We start from the raw sequence: 20,869 nt of genomic DNA on the forward strand, positions 1-20,869 counted from the left end.
AGTAGTACGTTTAAAACTCGTTTCAGACGTGCTTATACAGTTAAAATGACAAATATGATGAAAATGTGTTAAAAGCTCGAAAACATGAAAATCCCTGCTTAGAAAGTTGTTCCATGTCACATATGCTCGAATGCACTCATTTCACTCAAAATCAATTTTCCTTGCTACACGCTTGTTTTATCCGCTGAAACGGCTTTACGGACTGGCTGAGTGAGCTCCTGCCGTAGGAAAGCTGTTTTCATGCACTCGGTGAAACAAAGTGTGTTTTGCCAGTCTGAACAAGTGCATATCACAGGACAATGTTGAAAACTCGTTTCAGACGTGCTTATACAGTTAAAATGACAAACATGATGAAAATGTGTTAAAAGCTCGAAAACATGAAAACCCATGCTTAGAAAGTTGTTCCATGTCACATATGCTCGAATGCACTCATTTCACTCAAAATCAATTTTCCTTGCTACACGCTTTTTTATCCGCTGAAGCGGCTTTACGGACTGGCTGAGTGAGCTCCTGCCGTAGGAAAGCTGTTTTCATGCACTCGGTGAAACAAAGTGTGTTTTGCCACTCTGAACAAGTGAATATCACAGTACTATGTTGAAAACTCGTTTCAGACGTGCTTATACAGTTAAAATGACAAATATGATGAAAATGTGTTAAAAGCTCGAAAACATGAAAATCCCTGCTTAGAAAGTTGTTCCATGTCACAGATGCTCGAATGCACTCATTTCACTCAAAATCAATTTTCCTTGCTACACGCTTGTTTTATCCGCTGAAACGGCTTTACGGACTGGCTGAGTGAGCTCCTGCCGTAGGAAAGCTGTTTTCATGCACTCGGTGAAACAAAGTGTGTTTTGCCACTCTGAACAAGTGCATATCACAGTACTATGTTGAAAACTCGTTTCAGACGTGCTTATACAGTTAAAATGACAAACATGATGAAAATGTGTTAAAAGCTCGAAAACATGAAAATCCATGCTTAGAAAGTTGTTCCATGTCACATATGCTCGAATGCACTCATTTTACTCAAAATCAATTTTCTTTGCCAAACGCTTGCTTTATCCGCTGAAAAGGCTTTACAGACTGGCTGAGTGAGCTCCTGCCGTAGGAAAGCTGTTTTCATGCACTCGGTGACAAAGTGTGTTTTCCCACTCTGAACAAGTGCATATCACAGTAGTACGTTGAAAACTCGTTTCAGACGTGCTTATACAGTTAAAATGACAAATATGATGAAAATGTGTTAAAAGCTCGAAAACATGAAAATCCCTGCTTAGAAAGTTGTTCCATGTCACAGATGCTCGAATGCACTCATTTCACTCAAAATCAATTTTCCTTGCTACACGCTTGTTTTATCCGCTGAAACGGCTTTACGTACTGGCTGAGTGAGCTCCTGCCGTAGGAAAGCTGTTTTCATGCACTCGGTGAAACAAAGTGTGTTTTGCCACTCTGAACAAGTGCATATCACAGTACTATGTTGAAAACTCGTTTCAGACGTGCTTATACAGTTAAAATGACAAACATGATGAAAATGTGTTAAAAGCTCGAAAACATGAAAATCCATGCTTAGAAAGTTGTTCCATGTCACATATGCTCGAATGCACTCATTTTACTCAAAATCAATTTTCTTTGCCAAACGCTTGCTTTATCCGCTGAAAAGGCTTTACAGACTGGCTGAGTGAGCTCCTGCCGTAGGAAAGCTGTTTTCATGCACTCGGTGACAAAGTGTGTTTTCCCACTCTGAACAAGTGCATATCACAGTAGTACGTTGAAAACTCGTTTCAGACGTGCTTATACAGTTAAAATGACAAATATGATGAAAATGTGTTAAAAGCACGAAAACATGAAAATCCATGCTTAGAAAGTTGTTCCATGTCACATATGCTCGAATGCACTCATTTCACTCAAAATCAATGTTCCTTGCTCCACGCGTTTTATCCGCTGAAACGGCTTTACGGACTGGCTGAGTGAGCTCCTGCCGTAGGAAAGCTGTTTTCATGCACTCGGTGAAACAAAGTGTGTTTTGCCACTCTGAACAAGTGCATATCACATTACTATGTTGAAAACTCGTTTCAGACGTGCTTATACAGTTAAAATGACAAACATGATGAAAATGTGTTAAAAGCTCGAAAACATGAAAATCCATGCTTAGAAAGTTGCTCCATGTCACATATGCTCGAATGCACTCATTTTACTCAAAATCAATTTTCTTTGCCAAACGCTTGCTTTATCCGCTGAAAAGGCTTTACAGACTGGCTGAGTGAGCTCCTGCCGTAGGAAAGCTGTTTTCATGCACTCGGTGAAACAAAGTGTGTTTTGCCACTCTGAACAAGTGCATATCACAGTAGTACGTTGAAAACTCGTTTCAGACGTGCTTATACAGTTAAAATGACAAACATGATGAAAATGTGTTAAAAGCTCGAAAACATGAAAATCCATGCTTAGAAAGTTGTTCCATGTCACATATGCTCGAATGCACTCATTTTACTCAAAATCAATTTTCTTTGCCAAACGCTTGCTTTATCCGCTGAAAAGGCTTTACAGACTGGCTGAGTGAGCTCCTGCCGTAGGAAAGCTGTTTTCATGCACTCGGTGACAAAGTGTGTTTTCCCACTCTGAACAAGTGCATATCACAGTAGTACGTTGAAAACTCGTTTCAGACGTGCTTATACAGTTAAAATGACAAATATGATGAAAATGTGTTAAAAGCCCGAAAACATGAAAATCCATGCTTAGAAAGTTGTTCCATGTCACATATGCTCGAATGCACTCATTTCACTCAAAATCAATGTTCCTTGCTCCACGCGTTTTATCCGCTGAAACGGCTTTACGGACTGGCTGAGTGAGCTCCTGCCGTAGGAAAGCTGTTTTCATGCACTCGGTGAAACAAAGTGTGTTTTGCCACTCTGAACAAGTGCATATCACAGTACTATGTTGAAAACTCGTTTCAGACGTGCTTATACAGTTAAAATGACAAACATGATGAAAATGTGTTAAAAGCTCGAAAACATGAAAATCCATGCTTAGAAAGTTGTTCCATGTCACATATGCTCGAATGCACTCATTTTACTCAAAATCAATTTTCTTTGCCAAACGCTTGCTTTATCCGCTGAAAAGGCTTTACAGACTGGCTGAGTGAGCTCCTGCCGTAGGAAAGCTGTTTTCATGCACTCGGTGACAAAGTGTGTTTTCCCACTCTGAACAAGTGCATATCACAGTAGTACGTTGAAAACTCGTTTCAGACGTGCTTATACAGTTAAAATGACAAATATGATGAAAATGTGTTAAAAGCTCGAAAACATGAAAATCCCTGCTTAGAAAGTTGTTCCATGTCACATATGCTCGAATGCACTCATTTCACTCAAAATCAATTTTCCTTGCTACACGCTTGTTTTATCCGCTGAAACGGCTTTACGGACTGGCTGAGTGAGCTCCTGCCGTAGGAAAGCTGTTTTCATGCACTCGGTGAAACAAAGTGTGTTTTGCCAGTCTGAACAAGTGCATATCACAGTACAATGTTGAAAACTCGTTTCAGACGTGCTTATACAGTTAAAATGACAAACATGATGAAAATGTGTTAAAAGCTCGAAAACATGAAAATCCATGCTTAGAAAGTTGTTCCATGTCACATATGCTCGAATGCACTCATTTCACTCAAAATCAATGTTCCTTGCTCCACGCGTTTTATCCGCTGAAACGGCTTTACGGACTGGCTGAGTGAGCTCCTGCCGTAGGAAAGCTGTTTTCATGCACTCGGTGAAACAAAGTGTGTTTTGCCACTCTGAACAAGTGCATATCACAGTACTATGTTGAAAACTCGTTTCAGACGTGCTTATACAGTTAAAATGACAAACATGATGAAAATGTGTTAAAAGCTCGAAAACATGAAAATCCATGCTTAGAAAGTTGTTCCATGTCACATATGCTCGAATGCACTCATTTTACTCAAAATCAATTTTCTTTGCCAAACGCTTGCTTTATCCGCTGAAAAGGCTTTACAGACTGGCTGAGTGAGCTCCTGCCGTAGGAAAGCTGTTTTCATGCACTCGGTGACAAAGTGTGTTTTCCCACTCTGAGCAAGTGCATATCACAGTAGTACGTTGAAAACTCGTTTCAGACGTGCTTATACAGTTAAAATGACAAATATGATGAAAATGTGTTAAAAGCTCGAAAACATGAAAATCCCTGCTTAGAAAGTTGTTCCATGTCACATATGCTCGAATGCACTCATTTCACTCAAAATCAATTTTCCTTGCTACACGCTTGTTTTATCCGCTGAAACGGCTTTACGGACTGGCTGAGTGAGCTCCTGCCGTAGGAAAGCTGTTTTCATGCACTCGGTGAAACAAAGTGTGTTTTGCCACTCTGAACAAGTGCATATCACAGTACTATGTTGAAAACTCGTTTCAGACGTGCTTATACAGTTAAAATGACAAACATGATGAAAATGTGTTAAAAGCTCGAAAACATGAAAATCCATGCTTAGAAAGTTGTTCCATGTCACATATGCTCGAATGCACTCATTTTACTCAAAATCAATTTTCTTTGCCAAACGCTTGCTTTATCCGCTGAAAAGGCTTTACAGACTGGCTGAGTGAGCTCCTGCCGTAGGAAAGCTGTTTTCATGCACTCAGTGACAAAGTGTGTTTTCCCACTCTGAACAAGTGCATATCACAGTAGTACGTTGAAAACTCGTTTCAGACGTGCTTATACAGTTAAAATGACAAATATGATGAAAATGTGTTAAAAGCTCGAAAACATGAAAATCCCTGCTTAGAAAGTTGTTCCATGTCACATATGCTCGAATGCACTCATTTCACTCAAAATCAATTTTCCTTGCTACACGCTTGTTTTATCCGCTGAAACGGCTTTACGGACTGGCTGAGTGAGCTCCTGCCGTAGGAAAGCTGTTTTCATGCACTCGGTGAAACAAAGTGTGTTTTGCCAGTCTGAACAAGTGCATATCACAGGACAATGTTGAAAACTCGTTTCAGACGTGCTTATACAGTTAAAATGACAAACATGATGAAAATGTGTTAAAAGCTCGAAAACATGAAAACCCATGCTTAGAAAGTTGTTCCATGTCACATATGCTCGAATGCACTCATTTCACTCAAAATCAATTTTCCTTGCTACACGCTTTTTTATCCGCTGAAGCGGCTTTACGGACTGGCTGAGTGAGCTCCTGCCGTAGGAAAGCTGTTTTCATGCACTCGGTGAAACAAAGTGTGTTTTGCCACTCTGAACAAGTGAATATCACAGTACTATGTTGAAAACTCGTTTCAGACGTGCTTATACAGTTAAAATGACAAATATGATGAAAATGTGTTAAAAGCTCGAAAACATGAAAATCCCTGCTTAGAAAGTTGTTCCATGTCACAGATGCTCGAATGCACTCATTTCACTCAAAATCAATTTTCCTTGCTACACGCTTGTTTTATCCGCTGAAACGGCTTTACGGACTGGCTGAGTGAGCTCCTGCCGTAGGAAAGCTGTTTTCATGCACTCGGTGAAACAAAGTGTGTTTTGCCACTCTGAACAAGTGCATATCACAGTAGTACGTTGAAAACTCGTTTCAGACGTGCTTATACAGTTAAAATGACAAATATGATGAAAATGTGTTAAAAGCCCGAAAACATGAAAATCCATGCTTAGAAAGTTGTTCCATGTCACATATGCTCGAATGCACTCATTTCACTCAAAATCAATGTTCCTTGCTCCACGCGTTTTATCCGCTGAAACGGCTTTACGGACTGGCTGAGTGAGCTCCTGCCGTAGGAAAGCTGTTTTCATGCACTCGGTGCAACAAAGTGTGTTTTGCCACTCTGAACAAGTGCATATCACAGTACTATGTTGAAAGCTCGTTTCAGACGTGCTTATACAGTTAAAATGACAAACATGATGAAAATGTGTTAAAAGCTCGAAAACATGAAAATCCATGCTTAGAAAGTTGTTCCATGTCACATATGCTCGAATGCACTCATTTTACTCAAAATCAATTTTCTTTGCCAAACGCTTGCTTTATCCGCTGAAAAGGCTTTACAGACTGGCTGAGTGAGCTCCTGCCGTAGGAAAGCTGTTTTCATGCACTCGGTGACAAAGTGTGTTTTCCCACTCTGAACAAGTGCATATCACAGTAGTACGTTGAAAACTCGTTTCAGACGTGCTTATACAGTTAAAATGACAAATATGATGAAAATGTGTTAAAAGCTCGAAAACATGAAAATCCCTGCTTAGAAAGTTGTTCCATGTCACATATGCTCGAATGCACTCATTTCACTCAAAATCAATTTTCCTTGCTACACGCTTGTTTTATCCGCTGAAACGGCTTTACGGACTGGCTGAGTGAGCTCCTGCCGTAGGAAAGCTGTTTTCATGCACTCGGTGAAACAAAGTGTGTTTTGCCACTCTGAACAAGTGCATATCACAGTACTATGTTGAAAACTCGTTTCAGACGTGCTTATACAGTTAAAATGACAAACATGATGAAAATGTGTTAAAAGCTCGAAAACATGAAAATCCATGCTTAGAAAGTTGTTCCATGTCACATATGCTCGAATGCACTCATTTTACTCAAAATCAATTTTCTTTGCCAAACGCTTGCTTTATCCGCTGAAAAGGCTTTACAGACTGGCTGAGTGAGCTCCTGCCGTAGGAAAGCTGTTTTCATGCACTCGGTGACAAAGTGTGTTTTCCCACTCTGAACAAGTGCATATCACAGTAGTACGTTGAAAACTCGTTTCAGACGTGCTTATACAGTTAAAATGACAAATATGATGAAAATGTGTTAAAAGCTCGAAAACATGAAAATCCCTGCTTAGAAAGTTGTTCCATGTCACATATGCTCGAATGCACTCATTTCACTCAAAATCAATTTTCCTTGCTACACGCTTGTTTTATCCGCTGAAACGGCTTTACGGACTGGCTGAGTGAGCTCCTGCCGTAGGAAAGCTGTTTTCATGCACTCGGTGAAACAAAGTGTGTTTTGCCACTCTGAACAAGTGCATATCACAGTACTATGTTGAAAACTCGTTTCAGACGTGCTTATACAGTTAAAATGACAAACATGATGAAAATGTGTTAAAAGCTCGAAAACATGAAAATCCATGCTTAGAAAGTTGTTCCATGTCACATATGCTCGAATGCACTCATTTTACTCAAAATCAATTTTCTTTGCCAAACGCTTGCTTTATCCGCTGAAAAGGCTTTACAGACTGGCTGAGTGAGCTCCTGCCGTAGGAAAGCTGTTTTCATGCACTCGGTGACAAAGTGTGTTTTCCCACTCTGAACAAGTGCATATCACAGTAGTACGTTGAAAACTCGTTTCAGACGTGCTTATACAGTTAAAATGACAAATATGATGAAAATGTGTTAAAAGCCCGAAAACATGAAAATCCATGCTTAGAAAGTTGTTCCATGTCACATATGCTCGAATGCACTCATTTCACTCAAAATCAATGTTCCTTGCTCCACGCGTTTTATCCGCTGAAACGGCTTTACGGACTGGCTGAGTGAGCTCCTGCCGTAGGAAAGCTGTTTTCATGCACTCGGTGAAACAAAGTGTGTTTTGCCACTCTGAACAAGTGCATATCACAGTACTATGTTGAAAACTCGTTTCAGACGTGCTTATACAGTTAAAATGACAAACATGATGAAAATGTGTTAAAAGCTCGAAAACATGAAAATCCATGCTTAGAAAGTTGTTCCATGTCACATATGCTCGAATGCACTCATTTTACTCAAAATCAATTTTCTTTGCCAAACGCTTGCTTTATCCGCTGAAAAGGCTTTACAGACTGGCTGAGTGAGCTCCTGCCGTAGGAAAGCTGTTTTCATGCACTCGGTGACAAAGTGTGTTTTCCCACTCTGAACAAGTGCATATCACAGTAGTACGTTGAAAACTCGTTTCAGACGTGCTTATACAGTTAAAATGACAAATATGATGAAAATGTGTTAAAAGCCCGAAAACATGAAAATCCATGCTTAGAAAGTTGTTCCATGTCACATATGCTCGAATGCACTCATTTCACTCAAAATCAATGTTCCTTGCTCCACGCTTGTTTTATCCGCTGAAACGGCTTTACGGACTGGCTGAGTGAGCTCCTGCCGTAGGAAAGCTGTTTTCATGCACTCGGTGAAACAAAGTGTGTTTTGCCAGTCTGAACAAGTGCATATCACAGTACAATGTTGAAAACTCGTTTCAGACGTGCTTATACAGTTAAAATGACAAACATGATGAAAATGTGTTAAAAGCTCGAAAACATGAAAATCCATGCTTAGAAAGTTGTTCCATGTCACATATGCTCGAATGCACTCATTTTACTCAAAATCAATTTTCTTTGCCAAACGCTTGCTTTATCCGCTGAAAAGGCTTTACAGACTGGCTGAGTGAGCTCCTGCCGTAGGAAAGCTGTTTTCATGCACTCGGTGACAAAGTGTGTTTTCCCACTCTGAACAAGTGCATATCACAGTAGTACGTTGAAAACTCGTTTCAGACGTGCTTATACAGTTAAAATGACAAATATGATGAAAATGTGTTAAAAGCCCGAAAACATGAAAATCCATGCTTAGAAAGTTGTTCCATGTCACATATGCTCGAATGCACTCATTTCACTCAAAATCAATGTTCCTTGCTCCACGCGTTTTATCCGCTGAAACGGCTTTACGGACTGGCTGAGTGAGCTCCTGCCGTAGGAAAGCTGTTTTCATGCACTCGGTGAAACAAAGTGTGTTTTGCCACTCTGAACAAGTGCATATCACATTACTATGTTGAAAACTCGTTTCAGACGTGCTTATACAGTTAAAATGACAAACATGATGAAAATGTGTTAAAAGCTCGAAAACATGAAAATCCATGCTTAGAAAGTTGTTCCATGTCACATATGCTCGAATGCACTCATTTTACTCAAAATCAATTTTCTTTGCCAAACGCTTGCTTTATCCGCTGAAAAGGCTTTACAGACTGGCTGAGTGAGCTCCTGCCGTAGGAAAGCTGTTTTCATGCACTCGGTGACAAAGTGTGTTTTCCCACTCTGAACAAGTGCATATCACAGTAGTACGTTGAAAACTCGTTTCAGACGTGCTTATACAGTTAAAATGACAAATATGATGAAAATGTGTTAAAAGCTCGAAAACATGAAAATCCCTGCTTAGAAAGTTGTTCCATGTCACATATGCTCGAATGCACTCATTTCACTCAAAATCAATTTTCCTTGCTACACGCTTGTTTTATCCGCTGAAACGGCTTTACGGACTGGCTGAGTGAGCTCCTGCCGTAGGAAAGCTGTTTTCATGCACTCGGTGAAACAAAGTGTGTTTTGCCAGTCTGAACAAGTGCATATCACAGTACAATGTTGAAAACTCGTTTCAGACGTGCTTATACAGTTAAAATGACAAACATGATGAAAATGTGTTAAAAGCTCGAAAACATGAAAATCCATGCTTAGAAAGTTGTTCCATGTCACATATGCTCGAATGCACTCATTTTACTCAAAATCAATTTTCTTTGCCAAACGCTTGCTTTATCCGCTGAAAAGGCTTTACAGACTGGCTGAGTGAGCTCCTGCCGTAGGAAAGCTGTTTTCATGCACTCGGTGACAAAGTGTGTTTTCCCACTCTGAACAAGTGCATATCACAGTAGTACGTTGAAAACTCGTTTCAGACGTGCTTATACAGTTAAAATGACAAATATGATGAAAATGTGTTAAAAGCCCGAAAACATGAAAATCCATGCTTAGAAAGTTGTTCCATGTCACATATGCTCGAATGCACTCATTTCACTCAAAATCAATGTTCCTTGCTCCACGCGTTTTATCCGCTGAAACGGCTTTACGGACTGGCTGAGTGAGCTCCTGCCGTAGGAAAGCTGTTTTCATGCACTCGGTGAAACAAAGTGTGTTTTGCCACTCTGAACAAGTGCATATCACAGTACTATGTTGAAAACTCGTTTCAGACGTGCTTATACAGTTAAAATGACAAACATGATGAAAATGTGTTAAAAGCTCGAAAACATGAAAATCCATGCTTAGAAAGTTGTTCCATGTCACATATGCTCGAATGCACTCATTTTACTCAAAATCAATTTTCTTTGCCAAACGCTTGCTTTATCCGCTGAAAAGGCTTTACAGACTGGCTGAGTGAGCTCCTGCCGTAGGAAAGCTGTTTTCATGCACTCGGTGACAAAGTGTGTTTTCCCACTCTGAACAAGGGCATATCACAGTAGTACGTTGAAAACTCGTTTCAGACGTGCTTATACAGTTAAAATGACAAATATGATGAAAATGTGTTAAAAGCCCGAAAACATGAAAATCCATGCTTAGAAAGTTGTTCCATGTCACATATGCTCGAATGCACTCATTTCACTCAAAATCAATGTTCCTTGCTCCACGCGTTTTATCCGCTGAAACGGCTTTACGGACTGGCTGAGTGAGCTCCTGCCGTAGGAAAGCTGTTTTCATGCACTCGGTGAAACAAAGTGTGTTTTGCCACTCTGAACAAGTGCATATCACAGTACTATGTTGAAAACTCGTTTCAGACGTGCTTATACAGTTAAAATGACAAACATGATGAAAATGTGTTAAAAGCTCGAAAACATGAAAATCCATGCTTAGAAAGTTGTTCCATGTCACATATGCTCGAATGCACTCATTTTACTCAAAATCAATTTTCTTTGCCAAACGCTTGCTTTATCCGCTGAAAAGGCTTTACAGACTGGCTGAGTGAGCTCCTGCCGTAGGAAAGCTGTTTTCATGCACTCGGTGACAAAGTGTGTTTTCCCACTCTGAACAAGTGCATATCACAGTAGTACGTTGAAAACTCGTTTCAGACGTGCTTATACAGTTAAAATGACAAATATGATGAAAATGTGTTAAAAGCCCGAAAACATGAAAATCCATGCTTAGAAAGTTGTTCCATGTCACATATGCTCGAATGCACTCATTTCACTCAAAATCAATGTTCCTTGCTCCACGCGTTTTATCCGCTGAAACGGCTTTACGGACTGGCTGAGTGAGCTCCTGCCGTAGGAAAGCTGTTTTCATGCACTCGGTGAAACAAAGTGTGTTTTGCCACTCTGAACAAGTGCATATCACAGTACTATGTTGAAAACTCGTTTCAGACGTGCTTATACAGTTAAAATGACAAACATGATGAAAATGTGTTAAAAGCTCGAAAACATGAAAATCCATGCTTAGAAAGTTGTTCCATGTCACATATGCTCGAATGCACTCATTTTACTCAAAATCAATTTTCTTTGCCAAACGCTTGCTTTATCCGCTGAAAAGGCTTTACAGACTGGCTGAGTGAGCTCCTGCCGTAGGAAAGCTGTTTTCATGCACTCGGTGACAAAGTGTGTTTTCCCACTCTGAACAAGTGCATATCACAGTAGTACGTTGAAAACTCGTTTCAGACGTGCTTATACAGTTAAAATGACAAATATGATGAAAATGTGTTAAAAGCTCGAAAACATGAAAATCCCTGCTTAGAAAGTTGTTCCATGTCACATATGCTCGAATGCACTCATTTCACTCAAAATCAATTTTCCTTGCTACACGCTTGTTTTATCCGCTGAAACGGCTTTACGGACTGGCTGAGTGAGCTCCTGCCGTAGGAAAGCTGTTTTCATGCACTCGGTGAAACAAAGTGTGTTTTGCCACTCTGAACAAGTGCATATCACAGTACTATGTTGAAAACTCGTTTCAGACGTGCTTATACAGTTAAAATGACAAACATGATGAAAATGTGTTAAAAGCTCGAAAACATGAAAATCCATGCTTAGAAAGTTGTTCCATGTCACATATGCTCGAATGCACTCATTTTACTCAAAATCAATTTTCTTTGCCAAACGCTTGCTTTATCCGCTGAAAAGGCTTTACAGACTGGCTGAGTGAGCTCCTGCCGTAGGAAAGCTGTTTTCATGCACTCGGTGACAAAGTGTGTTTTCCCACTCTGAACAAGTGCATATCACAGTAGTACGTTGAAAACTCGTTTCAGACGTGCTTATACAGTTAAAATGACAAATATGATGAAAATGTGTTAAAAGCCCGAAAACATGAAAATCCATGCTTAGAAAGTTGTTCCATGTCACATATGCTCGAATGCACTCATTTCACTCAAAATCAATGTTCCTTGCTCCACGCGTTTTATCCGCTGAAACGGCTTTACGGACTGGCTGAGTGAGCTCCTGCCGTAGGAAAGCTGTTTTCATGCACTCGGTGAAACAAAGTGTGTTTTGCCACTCTGAACAAGTGCATATCACAGTACTATGTTGAAAACTCGTTTCAGACGTGCTTATACAGTTAAAATGACAAACATGATGAAAATGTGTTAAAAGCTCGAAAACATGAAAATCCATGCTTAGAAAGTTGTTCCATGTCACATATGCTCGAATGCACTCATTTTACTCAAAATCAATTTTCTTTGCCAAACGCTTGCTTTATCCGCTGAAAAGGCTTTACAGACTGGCTGAGTGAGCTCCTGCCGTAGGAAAGCTGTTTTCATGCACTCGGTGACAAAGTGTGTTTTCCCACTCTGAACAAGTGCATATCACAGTAGTACGTTGAAAACTCGTTTCAGACGTGCTTATACAGTTAAAATGACAAATATGATGAAAATGTGTTAAAAGCCCGAAAACATGAAAATCCATGCTTAGAAAGTTGTTCCATGTCACATATGCTCGAATGCACTCATTTCACTCAAAATCAATGTTCCTTGCTCCACGCGTTTTATCCGCTGAAACGGCTTTACGGACTGGCTGAGTGAGCTCCTGCCGTAGGAAAGCTGTTTTCATGCACTCGGTGAAACAAAGTGTGTTTTGCCACTCTGAACAAGTGCATATCACAGTACTATGTTGAAAACTCGTTTCAGACGTGCTTATACAGTTAAAATGACAAACATGATGAAAATGTGTTAAAAGCTCGAAAACATGAAAATCCATGCTTAGAAAGTTGTTCCATGTCACATATGCTCGAATGCACTCATTTTACTCAAAATCAATTTTCTTTGCCAAACGCTTGCTTTATCCGCTGAAAAGGCTTTACAGACTGGCTGAGTGAGCTCCTGCCGTAGGAAAGCTGTTTTCATGCACTCGGTGACAAAGTGTGTTTTCCCACTCTGAACAAGTGCATATCACAGTAGTACGTTGAAAACTCGTTTCAGACGTGCTTATACAGTTAAAATGACAAATATGATGAAAATGTGTTAAAAGCCCGAAAACATGAAAATCCATGCTTAGAAAGTTGTTCCATGTCACATATGCTCGAATGCACTCATTTCACTCAAAATCAATGTTCCTTGCTCCACGCGTTTTATCCGCTGAAACGGCTTTACGGACTGGCTGAGTGAGCTCCTGCCGTAGGAAAGCTGTTTTCATGCACTCGGTGAAACAAAGTGTGTTTTGCCACTCTGAACAAGTGCATATCACAGTACTATGTTGAAAACTCGTTTCAGACGTGCTTATACAGTTAAAATGACAAACATGATGAAAATGTGTTAAAAGCTCGAAAACATGAAAATCCATGCTTAGAAAGTTGTTCCATGTCACATATGCTCGAATGCACTCATTTTACTCAAAATCAATTTTCTTTGCCAAACGCTTGCTTTATCCGCTGAAAAGGCTTTACAGACTGGCTGAGTGAGCTCCTGCCGTAGGAAAGCTGTTTTCATGCACTCGGTGACAAAGTGTGTTTTCCCACTCTGAACAAGTGCATATCACAGTAGTACGTTGAAAACTCGTTTCAGACGTGCTTATACAGTTAAAATGACAAATATGATGAAAATGTGTTAAAAGCTCGAAAACATGAAAATCCCTGCTTAGAAAGTTGTTCCATGTCACATATGCTCGAATGCACTCATTTCACTCAAAATCAATTTTCCTTGCTACACGCTTGTTTTATCCGCTGAAACGGCTTTACGGACTGGCTGAGTGAGCTCCTGCCGTAGGAAAGCTGTTTTCATGCACTCGGTGAAACAAAGTGTGTTTTGCCACTCTGAACAAGTGCATATCACAGTACTATGTTGAAAACTCGTTTCAGACGTGCTTATACAGTTAAAATGACAAACATGATGAAAATGTGTTAAAAGCTCGAAAACATGAAAATCCATGCTTAGAAAGTTGTTCCATGTCACATATGCTCGAATGCACTCATTTTACTCAAAATCAATTTTCTTTGCCAAACGCTTGCTTTATCCGCTGAAAAGGCTTTACAGACTGGCTGAGTGAGCTCCTGCCGTAGGAAAGCTGTTTTCATGCACTCGGTGACAAAGTGTGTTTTCCCACTCTGAACAAGTGCATATCACAGTAGTACGTTGAAAACTCGTTTCAGACGTGCTTATACAGTTAAAATGACAAATATGATGAAAATGTGTTAAAAGCTCGAAAACATGAAAATCCCTGCTTAGAAAGTTGTTCCATGTCACATATGCTCGAATGCACTCATTTCACTCAAAATCAATGTTCCTTGCTCCACGCGTTTTATCCGCTGAAACGGCTTTACGGACTGGCTGAGTGAGCTCCTGCCGTAGGAAAGCTGTTTTCATGCACTCGGTGAAACAAAGTGTGTTTTGCCACTCTGAACAAGTGCATATCACAGTACTATGTTGAAAACTCGTTTCAGACGTGCTTATACAGTTAAAATGACAAACATGATGAAAATGTGTTAAAAGCTCGAAAACATGAAAATCCATGCTTAGAAAGTTGTTCCATGTCACATATGCTCGAATGCACTCATTTTACTCAAAATCAATTTTCTTTGCCAAACGCTTGCTTTATCCGCTGAAAAGGCTTTACAGACTGGCTGAGTGAGCTCCTGCCGTAGGAAAGCTGTTTTCATGCACTCGGTGACAAAGTGTGTTTTCCCACTCTGAACAAGTGCATATCACAGTAGTACGTTGAAAACTCGTTTCAGACGTGCTTATACAGTTAAAATGACAAATATGATGAAAATGTGTTAAAAGCCCGAAAACATGAAAATCCATGCTTAGAAAGTTGTTCCATGTCACATATGCTCGAATGCACTCATTTCACTCAAAATCAATGTTCCTTGCTCCACGCGTTTTATCCGCTGAAACGGCTTTACGGACTGGCTGAGTGAGCTCCTGCCGTAGGAAAGCTGTTTTCATGCACTCGGTGAAACAAAGTGTGTTTTGCCACTCTGAACAAGTGCATATCACAGTACTATGTTGAAAACTCGTTTCAGACGTGCTTATACAGTTAAAATGACAAACATGATGAAAATGTGTTAAAAGCTCGAAAACATGAAAATCCATGCTTAGAAAGTTGTTCCATGTCACATATGCTCGAATGCACTCATTTTACTCAAAATCAATTTTCTTTGCCAAACGCTTGCTTTATCCGCTGAAAAGGCTTTACAGACTGGCTGAGTGAGCTCCTGCCGTAGGAAAGCTGTTTTCATGCACTCGGTGACAAAGTGTGTTTTCCCACTCTGAACAAGTGCATATCACAGTAGTACGTTGAAAACTCGTTTCAGACGTGCTTATACAGTTAAAATGACAAATATGATGAAAATGTGTTAAAAGCTCGAAAACATGAAAATCCCTGCTTAGAAAGTTGTTCCATGTCACATATGCTCGAATGCACTCATTTCACTCAAAATCAATTTTCCTTGCTACACGCTTGTTTTATCCGCTGAAACGGCTTTACGGACTGGCTGAGTGAGCTCCTGCCGTAGGAAAGCTGTTTTCATGCACTCGGTGAAACAAAGTGTGTTTTGCCACTCTGAACAAGTGCATATCACAGTACTATGTTGAAAACTCGTTTCAGACGTGCTTATACAGTTAAAATGACAAACATGATGAAAATGTGTTAAAAGCTCGAAAACATGAAAATCCATGCTTAGAAAGTTGTTCCATGTCACATATGCTCGAATGCACTCATTTTACTCAAAATCAATTTTCTTTGCCAAACGCTTGCTTTATCCGCTGAAAAGGCTTTACAGACTGGCTGAGTGAGCTCCTGCCGTAGGAAAGCTGTTTTCATGCACTCGGTGACAAAGTGTGTTTTCCCACTCTGAACAAGTGCATATCACAGTAGTACGTTGAAAACTCGTTTCAGACGTGCTTATACAGTTAAAATGACAAATATGATGAAAATGTGTTAAAAGCCCGAAAACATGAAAATCCATGCTTAGAAAGTTGTTCCATGTCACATATGCTCGAATGCACTCATTTCACTCAAAATCAATGTTCCTTGCTCCACGCGTTTTATCCGCTGAAACGGCTTTACGGACTGGCTGAGTGAGCTCCTGCCGTAGGAAAGCTGTTTTCATGCACTCGGTGAAACAAAGTGTGTTTTGCCACTCTGAACAAGTGCATATCACAGTACTATGTTGAAAACTCGTTTCAGACGTGCTTATACAGTTAAAATGACAAACATGATGAAAATGTGTTAAAAGCTCGAAAACATGAAAATCCATGCTTAGAAAGTTGTTCCATGTCACATATGCTCGAATGCACTCATTTTACTCAAAATCAATTTTCTTTGCCAAACGCTTGCTTTATCCGCTGAAAAGGCTTTACAGACTGGCTGAGTGAGCTCCTGCCGTAGGAAAGCTGTTTTCATGCACTCGGTGACAAAGTGTGTTTTCCCACTCTGAACAAGTGCATATCACAGTAGTACGTTGAAAACTCGTTTCAGACGTGCTTATACAGTTAAAATGACAAATATGATGAAAATGTGTTAAAAGCCCGAAAACATGAAAATCCATGCTTAGAAAGTTGTTCCATGTCACATATGCTCGAATGCACTCATTTCACTCAAAATCAATGTTCCTTGCTCCACGCGTTTTATCCGCTGAAACGGCTTTACGGACTGGCTGAGTGAGCTCCTGCCGTAGGAAAGCTGTTTTCATGCACTCGGTGAAACAAAGTGTGTTTTGCCACTCTGAACAAGTGCATATCACAGTACTATGTTGAAAACTCGTTTCAGACGTGCTTATACAGTTAAAATGACAAACATGATGAAAATGTGTTAAAAGCTCGAAAACATGAAAATCCATGCTTAGAAAGTTGTTCCATGTCACATATGCTCGAATGCACTCATTTTACTCAAAATCAATTTTCTTTGCCAAACGCTTGCTTTATCCGCTGAAAAGGCTTTACAGACTGGCTGAGTGAGCTCCTGCCGTAGGAAAGCTGTTTTCATGCACTCGGTGACAAAGTGTGTTTTCCCACTCTGAACAAGTGCATATCACAGTAGTACGTTGAAAACTCGTTTCAGACGTGCTTATACAGTTAAAATGACAAATATGATGAAAATGTGTTAAAAGCTCGAAAACATGAAAATCCCTGCTTAGAAAGTTGTTCCATGTCACATATGCTCGAATGCACTCATTTCACTCAAAATCAATTTTCCTTGCTACACGCTTGTTTTATCCGCTGAAACGGCTTTACGGACTGGCTGAGTGAGCTCCTGCCGTAGGAAAGCTGTTTTCATGCACTCGGTGAAACAAAGTGTGTTTTGCCACTCTGAACAAGTGCATATCACAGTACTATGTTGAAAACTCGTTTCAGACGTGCTTATACAGTTAAAATGACAAACATGATGAAAATGTGTTAAAAGCTCGAAAACATGAAAATCCATGCTTAGAAAGTTGTTCCATGTCACATATGCTCGAATGCACTCATTTTACTCAAAATCAATTTTCTTTGCCAAACGCTTGCTTTATCCGCTGAAAAGGCTTTACAGACTGGCTGAGTGAGCTCCTGCCGTAGGAAAGCTGTTTTCATGCACTCGGTGACAAAGTGTGTTTTCCCACTCTGAACAAGTGCATATCACAGTAGTACGTTGAAAACTCGTTTCAGACGTGCTTATACAGTTAAAATGACAAATATGATGAAAATGTGTTAAAAGCCCGAAAACATGAAAATCCATGCTTAGAAAGTTGTTCCATGTCACATATGCTCGAATGCACTCATTTCACTCAAAATCAATGTTCCTTGCTCCACGCGTTTTATCCGCTGAAACGGCTTTACGGACTGGCTGAGTGAGCTCCTGCCGTAGGAAAGCTGTTTTCATGCACTCGGTGAAACAAAGTGTGTTTTGCCACTCTGAACAAGTGCATATCACAGTACTATGTTGAAAACTCGTTTCAGACGTGCTTATACAGTTAAAATGACAAACATGATGAAAATGTGTTAAAAGCTCGAAAACATGAAAATCCATGCTTAGAAAGTTGTTCCATGTCACATATGCTCGAATGCACTCATTTTACTCAAAATCAATTTTCTTTGCCAAACGCTTGCTTTATCCGCTGAAAAGGCTTTACAGACTGGCTGAGTGAGCTCCTGCCGTAGGAAAGCTGTTTTCATGCACTCGGTGACAAAGTGTGTTTTCCCACTCTGAACAAGTGCATATCACAGTAGTACGTTGAAAACTCGTTTCAGACGTGCTTATACAGTTAAAATGACAAATATGATGAAAATGTGTTAAAAGCCCGAAAACATGAAAATCCATGCTTAGAAAGTTGTTCCATGTCACATATGCTCGAATGCACTCATTTCACTCAAAATCAATGTTCCTTGCTCCACGCGTTTTATCCGCTGAAACGGCTTTACGGACTGGCTGAGTGAGCTCCTGCCGTAGGAAAGCTGTTTTCATGCACTCGGTGAAACAAAGTGTGTTTTGCCACTCTGAACAAGTGCATATCACAGTACTATGTTGAAAACTCGTTTCAGACGTGCTTATACAGTTAAAATGACAAACATGATGAAAATGTGTTAAAAGCTCGAAAACATGAAAATCCATGCTTAGAAAGTTGTTCCATGTCACATATGCTCGAATGCACTCATTTTACTCAAAATCAATTTTCTTTGCCAAACGCTTGCTTTATCCGCTGAAAAGGCTTTACAGACTGGCTGAGTGAGCTCCTGCCGTAGGAAAGCTGTTTTCATGCACTCGGTGACAAAGTGTGTTTTCCCACTCTGAACAAGTGCATATCACAGTAGTACGCTGAAAACTCGTTTCAGACGTGCTTATACAGTTAAAATGACAAATATGATGAAAATGTGTTAAAAGCTCGAAAACATGAAAATCCCTGCTTAGAAAGTTGTTCCATGTCACATATGCTCGAATGCACTCATTTCACTCAAAATCAATGTTCCTTGCTACACGCTTGTTTTATCCGCTGAAACGGCTTTACGGACTGGCTGAGTGAGCTCCTGCCGTAGGAAAGCTGTTTTCATGCACTCGGTGAAACAAAGTGTGTTTTGCCACTCTGAACAAGTGCATATCACAGTACTATGTTGAAAACTCGTTTCAGACGTGCTTATACAGTTAAAATGACAAACATGATGAAAATGTGTTAAAAGCTCGAAAACATGAAAATCCATGCTTAGAAAGTTGTTCCATGTCACATATGCTCGAATGCACTCATTTTACTCAAAATCAATTTTCTTTGCCAAACGCTTGCTTTATCCGCTGAAAAGGCTTTACAGACTGGCTGAGTGAGCTCCTGCCGTAGGAAAGCTGTTTTCATGCACTCGGTGACAAAGTGTGTTTTCCCACTCTGAACAAGTGCATATCACAGTAGTACGTTGAAAACTCGTTTCAGACGTGCTTATACAGTTAAAATGACAAATATGATGAAAATGTGTTAAAAGCTCGAAAACATGAAAATCCCTGCTTAGAAAGTTGTTCCATGTCACATATGCTCGAATGCACTCATTTCACTCAAAATCAATTTTCCTTGCTACACGCTTGTTTTATCCGCTGAAACGGCTTTACGGACTGGCTGAGTGAGCTCCTGCCGTAGGAAAGCTGTTTTCATGCACTCGGTGAAACAAAGTGTGTTTTGCCACTCTGAACAAGTGCATATCACAGTACTATGTTGAAAACTCGTTTCAGACGTGCTTATACAGTTAAAATGACAAACATGATGAAAATGTGTTAAAAGCTCGAAAACATGAAAATCCATGCTTAGAAAGTTGTTCCATGTCACATATGCTCGAATGCACTCATTTTACTCAAAATCAATTTTCTTTGCCAAACGCTTGCTTTATCCGCTGAAAAGGCTTTACAGACTGGCTGAGTGAGCTCCTGCCGTAGGAAAGCTGTTTTCATGCACTCGGTGACAAAGTGTGTTTTCCCACTCTGAACAAGTGCATATCACAGTAGTACGTTGAAAACTCGTTTCAGACGTGCTTATACAGTTAAAATGACAAATATGATGAAAATGTGTTAAAAGCCCGAAAACATGAAAATCCATGCTTAGAAAGTTGTTCCATGTCACATATGCTCGAATGCACTCATTTCACTCAAAATCAATGTTCCTTGCTCCACGCGTTTTATCCGCTGAAACGGCTTTACGGACTGGCTGAGTGAGCTCCTGCCGTAGGAAAGCTGTTTTCATGCACTCGGTGAAACAAAGTGTGTTTTGCCACTCTGAACAAGTGCATATCACAGTACTATGTTGAAAACTCGTTTCAGACGTGCTTATACAGTTAAAATGACAAACATGATGAAAATGTGTTAAAAGCTCGAAAACATGAAAATCCATGCTTAGAAAGTTGTTCCATGTCACATATGCTCGAATGCACTCATTTTACTCAAAATCAATTTTCTTTGCCAAACGCTTGCTTTATCCGCTGAAAAGGCTTTACAGACTGGCTGAGTGAGCTCCTGCCGTAGGAAAGCTGTTTTCATGCACTCGGTGACAAAGTGTGTTTTCCCACTCTGAACAAGTGCATATCACAGTAGTACGTTGAAAACTCGTTTCAGACGTGCTTATACAGTTAAAATGACAAATATGATGAAAATGTGTTAAAAGCTCGAAAACATGAAAATCCCTGCTTAGAAAGTTGTTCCATGTCACATATGCTCGAATGCACTCATTTCACTCAAAATCAATTTTCCTTGCTACAC

Source organism: Neoarius graeffei, chromosome 21 (genome assembly GCF_027579695.1).
Source record: "Neoarius graeffei isolate fNeoGra1 chromosome 21, fNeoGra1.pri, whole genome shotgun sequence".
NCBI lineage: Eukaryota > Metazoa > Chordata > Actinopteri > Siluriformes > Ariidae > Neoarius > Neoarius graeffei.